We start from the raw sequence: 15,028 nt of genomic DNA, 5'->3' as shown, positions 1-15,028 counted from the left end.
TCTTCTGGGAAGGTTTTCCACTAGATGTTGGAACATTGCTGGGGGGATTTGCATCTACTCAGCCACAAGAGCATTAGTGAGGTTGGGCACTGACGTTGGGTGATTAGGCCTGGCTCGTAGTCGGCGTTCCAATTCATCGCAAAAGTGTTTGATGGGGTTGAGATCAGGGCTCTGTGCAGGCCAGTCAAGTTCTTCCACACCGATCTCAACAAACCATTTCTGTATGGACCTTGCATTGTGCACAGGGGCCTTGTCATGCTGAAACAAGAAAGGGCCTTTCCCAAACTGTTGCCACAAAGTTGGAAGCACAGAATCATCTAGAATGTCATTGTATGCTGTAGCGTTAAGATTTCCCTTAACTGGAACTAAGGGGCTTAGCCAAAAACATGAAAAACAGCCCCAGACCATTATTCCCCCTCCACCAAACTGTACAGTTGGCACTAAGCATTGGGGCAGGTAGCATTCTCCTGGCATCTGCCAAACCCAGATTCGTCCATCGGACTGCCAGATGAGGAAGCGAGATTCATCACTCCAGAGAATGCGTTTCCACTGCTCCAGAGTCAAATAGCGGCGAGCTTTACACCACTCCAGCCGACGCTTGGCATTGTGAATGGTGATCTTAGGCTTGTGTGTGCGGCTGTTTGGCCATGGAAACCCATTTCATGAAGCTCCCGAGGAACAGTCCTTGTGCTGACGTTGCTTCCAAGGCAGTTTGGAACTCGGTAGTGAGTGTTGCAACCGAGGACAGTCGATCTGCGCTACGCAGTCCCGTTCCATGAGCTTGTGTGGCCTACCACTTCGCGGGTGAGCCCTTGTTGCTCCTAGACATTTCCACTTCACAATAGCTGCACTTACAGTTGACCGGAGCAGCTCTAGCCGGGCAGAAATTTGACAAACTGACTTGTTGGAAAGGTGACATCCTATGAGGGTGCCACGTTGAATGTCACTGAGCTCTTCAGTAAGGCCATTCAATTGCCAATGTTCATCTACGGAGATTTTATGGCTGTGTGCTCGATTTTTATACACCTGTCAGCAATGGGTGTGGCTAAAATAGCAAAATCCGGCCTCCCAAGTGGCGCAATGGTCTAATGCACTGTATCACAGTGCTTGAGGCTTCACTATAGACCCGGGTTTGATCCCAGGCTGTGTCACAACCGGCCGTGACCAGGAGTCTCATAGGGCGGCGCACAATTGGCCCAGCGTCGTCCGGGTTAGGGGAGGGTTTGGCCGTAGGGGCTTTACTTGGCTCATCACGTTCTAGCAACTCCTTGTGGCAGGCCGGGCGCCTGCAAGCTGACACTGGTCGTCAGTTGAACGATTTTTCATCCGACACATTGGTGCGGCTGGCTTCCGGTTTAAGCGGGCGGGTGTTAAGAAGCACACTTTGGAGGGTCTTGTTTCGGAAGACGCATGACTCGACCGTCGTCTCTCCCGAGCCTGTTGGGGAATTGCAACGATAAGTCTAGATCGAAATTGTGGAGAAAAAGAGTGTAAAATACAAAAACATTTAAGCGAAAACCACTCATTTGAAGGGGTGTCCACATACTTTGTATCTATAGTGTAGTTGTTATTTATGTTGACCAATTGTATAGCCTAATTGTATGGTATTAAGTAACATGTTTATACTCTGCTGTTGTTATTATTGTTAGGAATCATGCTAGTCGTTACGCCTGTATTACTATGTAGGGTAAGTGTACCTATTAAGCCAACCAAAATCTAAGTTTAGACATTTCTAACATATACTGCCCTTAATGTTTGTAAGAAAAGAGGTTATGAAATGAAAGATTAATCTCTCATGTGAGGTTTAATTACTTTACTTATGTAACAGTTTAGCTTCCATCCCTCTCCTCGCCCCAACCTGGGCTCAAACCAGGGAACCTCTGCACACATAGACAACAGCCAACCTCGAAGCATCGTTACCCATCGCTCCACAAAAGCCACTGCCCTTGCAGAGCAAGGGGAACAACTACTTCAAGGTCTCAGAGCGAATGACGTCACCGATTGAAACGCTATCAGCGCGCACTCTGCTAACTAGTATAGATCATATTGAACAATATTGCTTTATTGTCATTTACATTCTGTATAGAGGGAGTGCTTTTTGTGCTACTGTACGCTTTATGCCCACCTGAGATAAATGTAACATTTTCAAAAATGGATCCATGTATAACAATGCAAGTTTAATTTAAAAGTAATATAAAATAAAATGCATTTAAAAAATATTATCTTATTGTAGTTCACCAAGTTATGTTGCTACTGTAAGACTGTGTCATGCAGGAACAACTGCTAGCATGAAAAACAAATATTTTCAATTGGCAAGAAATAGTAATGAATTCTCATGAAATATGCTATCATGTGCATAAATCAGCACATTAATCTATTAGATAGAGTATGATCACTTATCTGAGGTACTAAAAATATCTGGAAAATGTGTTCATCTGAGGGTCACCTCAACACCCAAAAAATTTTCCAGCTTTGAAATCGGCCACTAGTTGGAACTTACACATAATTGTCAATAACTTAATAATAAAACATCTGATTGAGTTAGAATGAAATAAGTTATGGATATAACAACCAGATAAATTAGTTGAACATTAAACAGCAGAAAATGTAATTTTTCTAAATCCAAAGATGGAAGTGGGCTTAGTTGGTACATGTGCATAATAGGTACGCTTACTCTAATACCTAGTTATTAGATACAGTCCTTAACTATTGTGCTATTGCAGTTCTGTTCCATTTCTATTCACTGTTGTAGTCCATTTGATATGCATACATACATTTTGCTTTATTCATTCCATTCCATGTGTATATTCATTATTCCTTTCATGTCTATTACACAACCATCCCCATGTACATCTCCTTATTCCCCCCTAGCTGGGTCACTCTTTTTCACCTGTAATGTCAATTTCTATGCATAATATGGGTCATCTCATTAAAAGTACCAGAGAGACTACTCTGGAAATGTGGTGTGTTTGAAGTAGGGCTGTCAAAGGATTAAAATAATTAATTGCGATCAATCGCATGAATTTCTGTGGTTAATCATGATTAAATACATTTTTGAATTTTCTCAAATCTGGCCCTAAAGAAAGATTTAATTTAAAAAGCAGTGCATTGGGCCTCATGAGTGGCGCAGCGGTCTAAGGCACTGCATCGCAACATGTGGCTGCGTCACTAGTGATCCTGGTTCGCGCCGGGCGCATGCACGCTGACACGGTCGCCAGGTGTATGGTGTTTCCTCCAACACATTGGTGCGGCTGGCTTCCGGGTTAAGCAAGCATTGTGTCAGGAAGCAGTGTGGCTTGGCGGGGTCGTGTTTTGGAGGACACGCGGCTCTCGACCTTCGCCTCTCCCGAGTTCAAACGGGAGTTGCAGCGATGGGACAAGACTGTAACTACCAATTGGGGAGAAAAACGGGAGAAAAAATAAATATAATAAAAGAAACATTGAGCATTGAGTTACATACATAGTATGCTTTGATTGTAAGGCACGGAAACACAAAATAATCTGTATCAGAAACAAAATGATCCCAATGTTTAGGCAGACCAACCCTCTCTTATCAATGTTCTTGAAGTGTATCACTTGCTCGCAGGCACACACACACACACACACACACGCGAACACACACGCACACTGTTAAAGCTTAATTCAGCCAGGCATTCTAAATTAGTGTTCTCACAATTTCTGATTGGAGGGTTGAGTAAAGGAAAAGAGAACTGTCTCTATGGACACAAAGAACAAAGAGCACTTAAAGTGGAACTGACAGTGTTTTAACTACTTTTCAGATATGAAACAGACAATCATAATATCAGTCACAAAGATCAAATTCCCAGTTTATGCTACAAAACCAACTTTATAAGAGGTTTTAAAAATAGGTTTTATTTGACTCAACATTCTAATGAGGTACAAAGGCATTGTTGGCAGAATAGATGGATACAGTTCAATGCATGATTAATATTATTCACCAATACATTTCTTGGTAGTCCAAAAAATATTGCTATCAGGTTGTAAATCACAGCTGGCCAGGTACACTGTTTGCTGCCTCCATTCGGGATGCACTGTTTCAGTTTCAATGACTCAATATGTTGGACAATAACGGATGAACGTAACTAAGGCTGGGAATGTCAACACAATCAAACTAGCAAGGGCAATGATCACAAGTAAGTCATAATGTGGCTAATAGGCTAGCGTATCAACAGTGCATTCGGAAAGAATTCAGACCCCTTGACAATTTTCCACATTTTGTTACGTTACAGCCTTATTCTAAAATTGATGAAATAAAACATTTTCCTCATCAATCTACACACAATACCCCATAATGACAAAGCGAAAACAGGTTTTAGAATTTTTTTCACATGTATTAAAAATAAAAACCAGAAATACCTTATTTACATAAGTATTCAGAACCTTTAAGGCCTCCATCATTCTTAAATGGAAGAAGTTTGGAACCACCAAGACTCTTCCTAGAGCTGGCCCCCCTGGCCAAACTGAGCAATTGGGGGAGAAGGGCCTTGGTCAGGGAGGTGACCAAGAACCTGATGGTCACACTGACAGAGCTCCAGAGTTCCTCTGTGGAGATGAGAAAACCTTCCAGAAGGACAACCATCTCCACCAATCAGGTCTTTATGGGAGAGTGGCCAAACGGAAGCCACTCCTCAGTAAAAGGCACATGACAGCCTACTTGGAGTATGCAAAAAGGCACTTAAAGACTCTCAAATCATGAGAAACAAATATTCTCTGGTCTGATGAAACCAAGATTGAATGCTTTGTCCTGAATGCCAAGAGTCACGTCTGTAGGAAACCTGGCACCATCCCTACAGTGAAGCATGGTGGTGGCAGCATCATGCTAAGGGGATGTTTTTCAGCGGCAGGGAAACTAGTCAGGATCGAGGGAAAGATGAACGGAGCAAAGTACTGAGAGATCCTTGATGAAAACTTGCTCCAGAGTGCTCAGGTCCTCAGACTGGGGCAAAGGTTTACCTTTCAACAGGACAACGACCCTAAGGATACAGCCAAGAAAACGCAGTAGTGGCTTCGGGACAAGTTGTTGAATGTCCTTGAGTGGACCAGCCAGAAAAAAACACGGGGCCTAACGTTAGCTAGATAGCTAACTAGTCGCTAGGATGTCATGTCATTGGAGGAGTGGTTGAGTGACTGACTTTTTCCCCTCATATTGTTTTTTGGTGGCTATACACAGCTAGAGATGCAGATGTCATTTGGTCATTTGGTTTGCAAGAACCTGTTCCTTCAGTATATTTTAGCTCATCTTGTGCTGGCTAGCATTAATTGTTCTTGTTGTTGTTGATGTGCATAACTGAGGGAGACAGAGCCTACCTTTTCATGGTTGTTTGATCAATAGTTCCCAAATGTAAGAGGACTCCCGTGGTATTTACACATTTGCAAAAATCCTTTCAGGTGTATTTTGTGGCTTTTGGTGTATGCGTCCTAATGACTTAAAGTCGCGCTGTTGCAACTTCCTGTAAACACATAGGAGGCTGAAGAAATTTGGCTTGGCCCCTAAGACCCCCACAAACTTTTACAGATGCACAATTGAGAGCATCCTGTTGGGCTGTATCACCGTCTGGTACGGCAACTGCACCGGCCCGCAACCACAGGGCTCTCCAGATGGTGGTGCGGTCTACTCAACGCATCACCGGTGGCAAACTACCTGCCTTTCAAAACACCTACAGCACCCAATGTCCCAGGAAGGCCCAAAAGATCAAAGACACCAACCACCCGAGCCATGGCCTGTTCACCCCGCTACCATCCAGAAGCGATGTCAATACAGGTGCATCAAAGCTGGGACTGAGAGACTGAAAAACAGCTTCTATCTCAAGGCTATCAGACAGTTAAATAGCCATCACTAGCCGGCTACCACCTGGTTACTCAACCCTGCACCTTAGAGGCTGCTGCCCTATATGCATAGACATGGAATCACTGGTCACTTTAATAATGGAACATTAGTTGAACAAGGCAGTTCCCACTGTTCCCCGGTAGGCCGTCATTGTAAATACGAAATTGTTCTTAACTGACTTACCTAGTTAAATAAAGGTAAAAAATATATATTTTTGGGGTTGAATAAATTAATTGTATTTCAGAATCTAGACATACTCCAAATTTGAGAGAACACTATAAGGAGTATAAAGACACCAAGATGTTGTCTGTATCATGTACGATTCACAGAACATACGGTCTTACATGAGGTATGTAAAGGTCTAAAAAGGGCCTAAAATTGTTTCTGATAGAAATTATACCAATTAAGATTCTATGTGAGAATTGCCAGAACAACCTGAGATACCCAAAATATTTGCAAGCTGTCCTGGCATGGAATCACCCTATAATTGTATCAAAATGTACGGACAAGGTTAATAATGTGTCAAACCCACCCCTACACATGCTCCCCTGCACCTATACATATGAGAGCTGTCAAACCTTTCAACCTGAAGGGCCATTTAGATGTATAGCTAGGTCAAGTCTGCTCAGATGATCAAACTAACTAACATTCACTAAAATGATCTGTATCACATAAGTAAGCAAACAAACAAATATAAATCCAACAGAAAAACATACACATTAACATATAGCCAAATTGAAAGAAAGTATAAAACCATATTTCATATACGTTCTATAGAAGGGAAGGTGAGAGTACAGGACAGGCTACTTTTAGTTTAATTGCGTTTGACTCATCAAGGTAATTAGATTCGTGCATCAATACAATTCATATCATGTAGACTAGTCTACAGGAGACTTTCGATTAGCCTACTTATTATAGGTTGGGCCTGTGCTATGCCATTCGGTACTCCTAGTTAATACGTCTCTAGGCAATATTTGGTGAAGGCACATCAATGCAACAAAAGGAAATACAGTCCATCATAATTGCAAAGCAGTGTTTTATGTGTAACACGTTCAGATGCTGGGACCAATTGTAACACAAAGTGTTACTTTTTCGAAGCATCGAACGTCACCGTAAATGACCAGCAAAACTATCGCGACTTGCGAGCTGCTATGTTAGTTACCAAGCTAACTAACTTTTTGACAAGCGTAAAACTATTTCAAGGTTCTTTGAAGTTACAACACATGATATAATCATATTTCCGTAGTAATTTAGTTGTGCACTCAGAACACCATGGATGACGAGGTTTTTCAAGAAACCTCAATGGAAAAATGTAACGTTAGCTAGTGTAGCCTAATAGCTACAAAACATGCACGTCAGCTTTAAAATGTACGGTGGGACTATAAATGCAATGTACACAGCTAAATGTTATTACAAATGCGTAATAACACATTCATGCTGGACACAACAAATCGCACATAGACTAAATAGCTCGCGAGATTGCCTACACCAGTTGCAGTCAAACACTTTTTCACACTTGAAAAGCCGACAGCAGAACGTTTTTTCTTCGTTTTCTTTTTACCAGAGGGATGTGGAGTCGCACACGTATTTCGAGCATGTTAGTCGGGAAAGTTAGACCGAATTTTCATCTACAGTAACTAAACTACAACTTCAAACCACTTCTGGGCCTATTCTGAGGCATTCGCTTACCGTCTCCGCCGCCGCTCCCCGGGCCACCTTCAACACCCGAGACACAGCCACCGAATCTCCACAGGGCCGTGGTGCTGAAAGAAGAGCGGAGGGGGGGGGGGACTTCGTGAACGAAGTTTCTACGGCACTCAGGCCTTCTCTGTTTTGACTCGAGTGGGGGGTTACTACAGCCCCCCGCTGTTTCAGAGACACGGGAATTATTTTGACAGCTCTTCTTCTTTACCTCCTTTACTCCCACCTTATTTTCTCTTTTCTTTTCTTACGTCCAACAGATACAAATCAAAATACTGTCACAGAATATGGCGGCTGCATAAGCGAGCGCCTATCGCGAGACTATTTTTTTCCTAGGGGAAAGTTTTGTTAGGGGAGAGGAAGTGTGATTGCTAAATGCTCTGAAGAAGCAGACGCAGACAGAATGAAACGTTTGTGGTAACTGGTAATATTATTTGAAAGGAAACTGTCAACAGACGTGTGGAAGAAATACAGGTGGGGTGGTAAAGTGTGCTTGTTAGGTCTATGTCTAATAATCTCAACTACTGAGAAAGTTAGGTTACAATAGTTACAGTCACCTACAAAATGATTGACAATTATTGCAGGTGACTGCACCATTGATAAAGATAAGAAAAAAAGACAAAAATAAATAATACAAATACTGAGCTATATTGTAGGCAAAAAATAATAATATTATGTTATTTTATATTATATTATATTATTAGAATTGCTCATAGTAATAGATTTTTTTTCACAAGTAATAAGTTATTGGCACTGTTATGGAATAATTTGGCAGCCCCATGCATCTCAATATAAGAATATTAGTAGGCTAGCAGCACCCCTAAATATTCTTATAGATAAAATAAAACAACAAAAGGCCCCATGGCCACCAAACCAATGTGCATTAACATTCTATATTTTTGTCAAAGCAACAAAAATAACTAGGGCTATACAAAACTTTGAGAAATGTTGGGGTTAAGTGGGTTAAAATCTTCAGAGAAATCATAGAGACTGCACAGAGGAACATGTAAAAATGCAGAATTTTGGCACTTTAGCAAGTCTTAATTCATATTAAAAATCAGATGTATTGAATTGTCCATGTGTTCTATATTAAAGGGCACTTCCATTAATATAACATGCTTTTAAAATCCAATATTGGTGCACAATTTCTACATAAAATATCAAAGGGACACAAAAGGGACTTGTGGAATGACCCACCTACTGTAAAATATGGTGGTGGATATTTAACGTTATGGGGCTGTTTTGCTTCCACTGATCCTAGGGCCCTTGTTAAGGTCAACGGCATCATGAACTCTACCAAGTACCAAGACTTTTTAGCCGAAAACCTGGTTGCCTCCGCCAGGAGGATGAAACTTGGCCACAAATGCATCTTCCAGCAAGACAATGAGACCAAGCACAAAATCAACATTTTGAAATGGCCATCTCAATCTCTGGACTTGAGCAACATTGAAAAACTGTGGTTTGATTTGAAGAGGGCAGTCCAAAAGCGCAGACTGGAGGATCTGGAAAGATTGTGTATGGAGGAATGCTCTAAGATCCATCCCAATGTGCTCTCCAATCTCATTAAACATTATAGAAAAACTAACAATGTCGTTATTGTCACGCTCGTCTGATGAAGAAGGAGTGGACCAAAGGGCAGCGTGGTACGTGTTCATGATATTTATTTAAAACTGAACACTAGAACAAAAATAACAAAGAGACAAACGAACAGTTCTGTAAGGTAACTAAACTAAACAGAAAACAACTACCCACAAATCCGGGTGGGAAAAAGGCTACCTAAGTATGATTCTCAATCAGAGACAACGATAGACAGCTGCTTCTGATTGAGAACCACACCTGGCCAAACTACAAAGAAATAGAAAACATAGAAATAAAGAAACTAGAATGCCCACCCTAGTCACACCCTGGCCTAACCAAAATAGAGGATAAAAGCCTCTCTATGGCCAGGGCGTGACAGTTATTCTTGCAAGGGAAGGGTGCATATAGTATTGAAAACAGGGGTGCCAATACTTTTGGGAGAAAAAAGTATTAGTTGTTAAGCAAAATCTCTTTCTCTGAGGAATTGTATTAGTATAAAATAATCTAATTTGGAGCATGCAATATAGCTCAGTATTGTAACTATTTATTTTATACACTCTTTTTTTGCTCATCTTTATCAAGGGTGCAAATTATTTTGAAGGTGACTACACTCTTAGAAAAAAGGGTTATTTGCGGAGGGATAGGGTTCTACCAAGAACTGTTTTCATCTGAATAACCTTTTTTTGGAAAACAAGGGTTCTTTGCAAGGCAAAGGGTTCTAAGAACCGTTTTGGAAGAAAGGTTTCTTGAATCATTCTTCGTAAGGCAAGAAGAATTCTTTGGAAGACAAGAATAATTAGTTGGAAGGCAAGAAGGGTTAGATAGAACCCTTCTGAATCTGAGTTAGCTTTTTTATTGTATTTTTCTTCTTTATTTTAAATAGTGCCTCAGCATTAGGGTTTACCTCAGTGTTTAAACTTTAATATCAGGAGTTTGAGTAATCTGATACATTTAAAAAGATGTGAGAATGTTTAAAACTACCCATTTTATGGGAATATTTCTGCATGTATCTGGTATTCCCTTAATCATTTTACATACACAGTACAGTACTGACATAGTTGATTTATTTGCCATTATTTCTGACTTTCAAATTAGGAATTTCTGTGATTTTATTGAGCAGAGAGTAGGAGATTAGAAGGACATGAGTGAGCCAGCAGTGCATTGTGTGGTTTACAGCAAATTGGCCAGTTTTACCTGTATTGACTTTTTCGTTGTAACATGTCTAGTGTTGATTCTGAGTTAAAGTGGAACTGACAGTGTTTTAACTACTTTGCAGATATGAAACAAACAGACAACCATAATATCCGTCAAAAATATACAATTCCCAGTTTATGCTACAAAATCTACTTTATGAGGTTTTAAAAATAGGTTATATTTGACAAAACATTTCATGACGTAGAGTAAGGCATTGTTGGCAGAATAGATGGATGCAGTTCAATAAATGTATTTGTAGTCCAACAAATATTGCTATCAGGTTGTAAATCACAGCTGGCCTGGTATATTGTTTGCTTTCTCTAGCCATTCAGTATGCACTGTTTCAGTTTCAATGACTCAATATTTTGGACAAAAACGGACGAACGTAGCTAACTAAGGCTGGGAATGTCAATACAATCAAATTAGTAAGAGCAATGATCACAAGTCAGTCATAACGTGACTAATATGCTAGCCTATCTATTTATGTAGCTATTTATTTAGCATGCTAAAAACACAGAACCTTAGCTAGCTAGCCAACTGCTGGGAGGTTGTTATGCAATAGAGGCTGTTGAGAGGAGGACGGCTCACAATAATGGCTGGAACAGAGCAAATGGGATGGCATCAAACACATGGAAACCATGTGCTTTATGTATTTGACACCATTCCACCTATTCCGCTCCAGCCATTACCACGAGCCCGTCCTCCCCAATTAAGATGCCACCAACCACGGATGCATAAAAACATCCCCCACCTCAGACAAACTGATATCTCGTTTATATGATGCTTTTCAATCGGTTAGCACACCTTCTACAGATGCCATTAAGGCAAAATGGGAAGAAGAACTAGGGACTGACATTTCGGTGGCAGACTGGGAAGATAGCTTGGAGTATATCCACACCTGCTCCATTAACTCCAGACATCGTCTCATACAATTCAAGGTATTACACAGATTACACTATTCCAAAACCAAACTGCATAGAATATTTCCTGATACATCCCCTATGTGTGATAAATGTCAGGCTGCACAGGGTACACTACTCCACTGCTTTGCCCTATGCTCTAGCTTGTATGGTTACTGGTGTGGAATTTTTAGGATCCTCTCTGAAGTTCTGGAGACTTCAATTGACCCAGACCCGCTTCTGATAATCCTGGGAGTGTCTGATTCCCTAAACGGATTAACCAACCCCCAAAAACAACTCATCTCTTACAGTCTCATTTCGGCAAAAAAACTAATCTTGTTGTTTTGGAAAAAGAAGGAAGCGCCCACTACCAAATTATGGCTCAGCGAATTTGCAAACACTGTACACTTAGAAAGGATTAGATATATTCTGAACAATAAATTATCAACATTTGATCAGATCTGGCAGCCTTTCCTCTCTTACTTGGACCATTCGGCGCTGTGAATTTGTACTTTTTAACGCACTCTCAATTGTAATATTTTAATCCACCTTTGGGCAGCATGTGCTGGCACCGCCACCCGAGCAGCGGGGAGGGGTATAAGGGGAAGGGATAAAGGGGGGAGGGATAAAGGGGGGGAATAAGGGGGGGGGTGACACCCACCCTCTTTCTTTCTACCTGTCCTTGTTCTGTATGTCTTGTTTTGTAATATTTGTTTTGTACCCAGAACTCTGGGTCTTTTTATTTCTGTCTGCTCTTTTATGTTTAGTTAAAAATTGTATACCTGCCTTTTATACCTATACACCATTCCTGTGTGTGTGCAATAAAAAATATTTGAACGAAGAGGCCACCAACCTCCTGTGATGTTATGTCATTGGAGGAGTGGGTGAGTGGCCGACTTTTCCCCCATATTGTTTTTCTGTGTCTACAGCTAAAGATGCAGGCGTCCTTTGGTTAGCTAACAAGAAATGTGAATCACTTTGCTAGCTAGCTATGCTCAACTTGTACGTCTGTTAACCAGAGTTAGCATATCTCTTAGTTGTCAATCAAATGGATTTGGCATCAATCAAATGGGCTGGAAGGCAAGTTAAAACGTGTGTTGGACAGGCATGCATTGGCAGGCAAGATGTAGAAGGGAGAAGAAGCTACTATCGTTTATCAGTGCAATTCTGAAGACAACTACAAGCTGAAAGAGTTTGAGAGGGTTTCCCTCGTTATCAACTGTTTCCTCGTTAGATTTTTAGCTCATCATGCTCTGGCTAACATTAATTGTTGATCTTGCTGTTGTTGATGTTCGTAGGCAACTGAGGGAGCGAGCCTACCTTAAAATTCTAAATTAAATAGCTAAATAATCCATAGTATGACCATCTTAAAACAATTCCATAGGTCAGTTTAGAACCCCCCCCATGAACAACCCTACAAAGAGAGTTTGCCTTTCATGCCAGCGACCTGAGTTTGCTTCCGTGCCCCGCTGTTCGATACTGGTGTAAGAAGTGGGATGACGGCCGTGAGGCCATTGGAAAGCATGACCGGGACATGTGTGAGGGGGCTGAGTAGTCAAAGCATTTGGACGTTCCTTCCCGTTCGGAGTGGTAAGTGTAGCGGTCCTCGCTATATGAGCCATTACAATTACAATTCCTACCAAGTGGGTTAGTTCTATTGGTGTAATGCATAGGGTGTTTGCCTTTCACGTCTGCGACCTGTTGTTCGCTTCCCTGCTAAGCTGTTCGCTACAATACTGTCAATTGGTAAGTACACACCCACAACAATATCTCAACCTTAATAATAATACACTCATAATATGAACAAGAAAAAGGTATCCAATAGACAGAACAGATTGGATTTTCTTTTAAAACAGCATGTCCATGATAACACAGCTGGTGGACTGCCATACTAGAGCTGGGAGCCAGTGGGAGGTCAGTATGGTCATGTGGGTGGTCACTGTGTGTGTTTGCCACGAAGAGAGGAGTTCTGGGGGAGCGAGACCTGCAGGAGAGCAAGAAAAAAAACGACCAGTTTCTAGCGTCCCTGTGTTCGTTGTAGGATTTAGAGGTTATTGATATAGTACAAAAATAACTTACTCTACTGTAAGTCTATTCTTTCTGTAGGTATTTGTGTGAATTTCTATACTTATTGATCGCCATCCCATTCCTCATTAGCCTTACCACCATCACATTATATTATGGAGTGAGAGCATTCCCACTACAGAGATGGAACAAAACTATTCATTGTTAACAACAACTTTAATGAAATGCCAACTCTCCCCCAATTGAACTGGGAAGTGGAAGTGAGGATTTAACATTCCTGGTACCTGTCATGGTTAATTAAGACATGTGGGAGTGAGGAGGAAGTGGATAGGGTTGTGTGACTCATTCATTAGTGGTCACTCTGAGCAATCAACAAACAACCAGTCTTTGTAGGGGAGTGTTTATAGGGCATCATTCACACATTGGGCTTGTTCGACTTCAACTGCCAACTGATTGATTTACAAATCCCTATGCGTCATAAATAACTACTCATTATTAGTGGTCAGTCACAATTTACTCACGATGCATCACAGATGGCATGCTCTCCAACACGGCCCTCACTCCGTTGGGGATCATGGATGGCCAGCTATGACAGGACTGGGAGTTACACTTAATACATCATCATACACTGTGTCACTGGGTTCACCCTCCTCCATTACCAGGAGATTGTAAACACACAGGACAGGTCCTCCTGGGCGAAACTACTGTTTACACTTTCTGGGTGCTCTGTATGTGCTGTTCTTTGTCATTTAGTCAGCCCTCACGGTTAAATTGGATGGTTGAATGTGTCTGTCAAGACATCATAAACAGGTGTCCCATTTAAGTTGTTTTATTGATGTGGACCGAGTCTCTTACTGGGTTGCATTAACCCACACATGGGATAAGTGAAAAAACAGACGTTTTCTCGTGAAAAAGGACGGCACATTTGTTCTTCAGTGGACTATGTGGAAACATATGGCATCTCGTGTGTCTGTGTAATGTAGTGACTCACACACACACTCACTCAGTCTTACACATCGACATTGCTTTTTTAACCTTTGTTTAACTAGGCAAGTCAGTTAAGAACAAATTCTTATTTTACAATGACTGCCTACCCCGGCCAAACCCTCCCCTATGCTGCGCCGCTCTATGGTGTGCCGCCCTAAGGGACTCCCGATCACGGCCGGTTGTGATATAGCCCGCGATTGAACCAGGGTCTGTAGTGAAGCCTCTAGCACTGAGATGCAGTGCCTTAGACCGCTGCTTCCTCCGGGAGCCACATACACACGCACGCACACACACACACAAACACAGACTGTGGCCCCTGCTATCTGCATAGAATGTGATCTGCGTGATATACATATGGGAGGTGAGGACTCAGAGATACTCCGTGTGTATGTCAAAGGGGAGGGGCAGTCAATGAGTCATCGAAAGATATGTAATTTTTAAACTTCCCAAAAACGTCCAATAACTTAACACTATGTTGGATAGGAATTTTATGAAGTGGCTTTGTCTCATTCTGCAAGTGCCATGTGTGGGATAGAGGTAGACACTGGACAGGGTGCATTGGCACCTCCCAGCCAAACATCAAGAGAGAAAGGGGTGGCCCTGGTCATACTCCCTGGCTGTCGCCCTGGCCACATCGCCTTCCCTTGCGTCAAGGTGAAGAATATTTCACAGAATGTCATAAGGAGCTTTACACTGTTACCAAATCCCTTCCTTCTCATGCACATGCTGTACTGGTCTTCGAGCACATAGATTATCACAGTGACAACTTGATAGGGGGACAGAGGGGAGGAAAAGT

At 41.7% G+C, this 15,028-nt stretch overlaps 1 protein-coding gene across 8 annotated transcripts in view; it reads right to left on the bottom strand.

Moving 5' to 3' along the window:
* LOC129825016 (TGF-beta-activated kinase 1 and MAP3K7-binding protein 2-like) overlaps nucleotides 1–7,867 on the bottom strand; it is a 73,127-nt gene extending 65,260 nt beyond the window's left edge. For 5 of the 8 annotated variants that reach the window (XM_055884657.1, XM_055884658.1, XM_055884659.1 and 2 more), the window contains exon 1: nucleotides 7,538–7,866. The gene's annotated coding sequence lies outside the window, so the exon portion shown is untranslated. Of the gene's footprint in view, nucleotides 1–7,537 lie in introns of all 8 variants that reach the window. The other 3 variants (XM_055884654.1, XM_055884656.1, XM_055884655.1) reach the window with 1 other exon arrangement.
* Nucleotides 7,868–15,028: the final 7,161 nt, after the last annotated feature.

The sequence above is a fragment of the Salvelinus fontinalis genome, chromosome 27 (assembly GCF_029448725.1).
Source record: "Salvelinus fontinalis isolate EN_2023a chromosome 27, ASM2944872v1, whole genome shotgun sequence".
Classification (NCBI taxonomy): Eukaryota; Metazoa; Chordata; class Actinopteri; order Salmoniformes; family Salmonidae; genus Salvelinus; species Salvelinus fontinalis.
This window is presented reverse-complemented; position numbering and strand designations above follow the sequence as displayed.